We start from the raw sequence: 3,358 nt of genomic DNA, 5'->3' as shown, positions 1-3,358 counted from the left end.
AGCTAAGCTAAGCTTCATCAATGATGGAGAATTAAAATCTTTCCCAGACATTCAATCCCTAAGAGCTTACACTGCTTCCAGTTCAACTCTACAAGAAATACTTAAGAAAATATTAAACACAGAAGAAAGGATAAAAAGAACAACAATGCCTTTCATAAGAATGCAGGAAAAAGATTGAAAATACACATGAATCAATCCAAAAATCAAAAACAAACAAACAAACAGCAACAACAATAACAAACGCTATAGAAACCTCACGACAGGGATAAACTCTCACATTTCAATAATTAGCCTGAATGTGAATGGGCTAAATGCACCACTGAAAAGACGTAGAATGGCAAAATGGATAAAATATCATGGGGCAACAGTATATTGTCTCCAAGAGACTCATCTCACCAGAAAGGACACTCACAGACTCAAAGTCAGAGGATGGGAAACAAAATTTCAGGCAAATGGAACACAAAAGAAAGCAGGAGTCATAATCTTAATATCAGACAAAATACCCTTTAAGCTATCAAAAATTAAAAAAAGATATGGAAAGTCACTACATAATGATAAAAATTTCAATCCATCAATAAGAAATATCCATCCTAAACATATACGCACCCAACATAGGAGCATCAACTTTTATAAAGCAGCTTCTAGGTAAACTTAAAAAAGTATATTGCCTATAACACTATCCTAGCTGGGGACTTAAATACCCCACTCACGACCCTAGACAGATCATCAAGACAAAAAATCAACAAGGAGATCCGGAACTTCAATGTGATGCTTGACCAAATGGACTTAACTCATAACTACAGAACACTCCACCCAACAACCATGGAATATACATTCTACTCATCACCACATGGAATAAACTCTAAGATCAACCACATCCTTAGCCATAAATCAAGCATAAAAAAATTTCAAAAGATTGAAATTCTGTCATGCACCTTCTCAGACCACAGTGGAATAAAAATAAATACCAACACCAACAAAATTTTCCCCAAACCCACAAAGACATGGACACTAAACAGCATGGTGGTAAGCAACTCTGGGATCAACATGGAAATCAGAACAGAGATTAAAAGATACCTGGCAACAAATGAAAATGAAGAAACATCTTACCAAAACCTCTAGGATGCCATGAAATCAGTACTAAGAAGGGAATTCATATCTCAACAAACATAAAGAAAATGGGAAGATCACAAGTTAACAACCTAACAAATCACCAAAGGGAGCTGGAAAAGCAAGACCACCAAAATCCGAACTTTCAGCGGAAGGATACACATCCCCAAAATAAAAGCCCATTTTCGGGACATAGAAGACACAGAGACAATAGAAAAAAATCAATGAAACAAAAAACTGGTTCTTTGAAAGGATGAACAAGATTAATGATCCCCTAGCTAGACTGACCAAGAAAAAGAGAGAAAAGCCCAAATAAACACAATCAGAAATGCAGAAGATCCCGTCACAACTGACCCTGAAGAAATACAAAAGATTATCAGAGACTACTATGTACACTTATATGGAAACAAACTTGGAAATCTAAAGGAAATTGAGGACTTTCTGACATCACACAAACTCCCCAAGTGAAGCAAGAAGAAATCGCGACCATAAATAGACCAATAACAATCCAGGAAATTGACTATGTCATAAGAAAACTACTACAAAACAAACAAACAAACCAAAAAGCCCTGAACCAGCTGGCTTTCCAGCATAATTCTACAAAACATGCAAGAAGGAACTGATACCAATCCTACTGAAAGTATTCCAGGCAATTGAGAAAGATGGAACTCTCCCCAAATCATTCTACGAAGCTAACATCACATTGATACTCAAACCAGGTAAAGATCCAACAAAGAAAGAGAACCACAGGCCAATATCCTTGATGAACACAGATGATAAAATTCTCAACAAACTCCTAGCAAATTGGATTCAACAACACATTTCAAAAATCATTCACCATGACCAAGTAGGCTTCATTCCTGGGATGCAGGACTGGTTAAACATTCATAAGACCATAAATGTATTAAATATATCAACAGATGTAAAAACAAAAATCACATGATTATATCACTAGATGCAAAAAAAGCTTTTGATAAAATTCAGCACCCCTTCTTGATAAAAACCCTCGAATATCTAGGCATAGATGCAACATACCTCAAAATAGTAAAAGTTATCTACAAGAAACCCACAGCCAGCATACTGCTAAACAGACAGAAATTGGAACCATTTCCTCTGAATTTGGAATAAGACAAGGATGACTACTCTCACCCCTCCTTTTCAACATAGTTTTGGAAGTCCTAGTTAGGCAATCAGACAAGAGAAGATCAGGAGTATTCAAATAGTAAAAGAGAAATCAAGTTATCCGTCTTTGCAGATGATATGATTCTATACCTTGAAAACTCAATAGAATCTGTCAAAAATCTCCTTGCACTGATAAAGGACTTTGGCAAAGCCTCAGGGTATAAAATCAATGTGCAAAAGACAGTCACATCTCTATACACCAACAATAAACAAATAGAAACCCAAATAAAACACACAATCCCATTCACAATAGCCACAAAAAAATGAAATACCTTGGCATATTTCTAACCAGAGATGTGAAAGACATTTTAATGAAAACTACAAAACATTGCTCAAAGAAATCAAAGATGACACAAACAAATGGAAAAAGTTCCATGTTCGTGGATTGGAAGAAGCAACATTGTTAAGATGTCCATCCTATCCAAGACAATCTACAGATTTAACACAATACCCATTCGATTACCAGCAATATTTTTCTCAAACTTGGAAACAACAATACAGGAATTCATATGGAAACATAAATGACCATGAATTGCCAAAACAATCCTCAGCAAAAAAACAAAAAACAAAACAAAAAAACAAAGCAAGAGGTATCACATTCCCAGACTTTAAACTCTATTATAAGGCTACAATAATCAAAACAGCCTGATATTGGTACAAGAACAGGAATATAGACCATTGGAACCAATGAATAGAGATTTCAGAAATAAAACCTCAGTTTCTCAACCAGCTCATCTTTGACAAAGCCTCCAACACCATCTACTGGGGAGAGGAGAACCTATTCAGTAAATGGTTTTGGGAAACCTGGCTAGCTACATACAGAAGATTAAAACAAGATTCCTACCTATCACCATAGACAAAAGTCAACTCTGAATGGTTCAAAGACCTAAATGGAAAACCTCAAACTATAAGAACCTTAGAAAATGCAGGAGACACCCTTATGGAAATTGGAACTGGCAATCAATTCCTGATCAAAACCCCAAGTGCCCATGCCATAAGAGATAAGATAGACAAGTGGGACCTTATCAAACTGACATGATTCTGCAAAGCCAAAGAAACCATCAAG

Source organism: Carlito syrichta, unplaced genomic scaffold (genome assembly GCF_000164805.1).
Source record: "Carlito syrichta isolate Samal-C Ts95f unplaced genomic scaffold, Tarsius_syrichta-2.0.1 Scaffold309855, whole genome shotgun sequence".
NCBI lineage: Eukaryota > Metazoa > Chordata > Mammalia > Primates > Tarsiidae > Carlito > Carlito syrichta.
The sequence above is the reverse complement of the archived record's forward strand: the minus strand, read 5'-3'. Positions refer to the sequence as shown.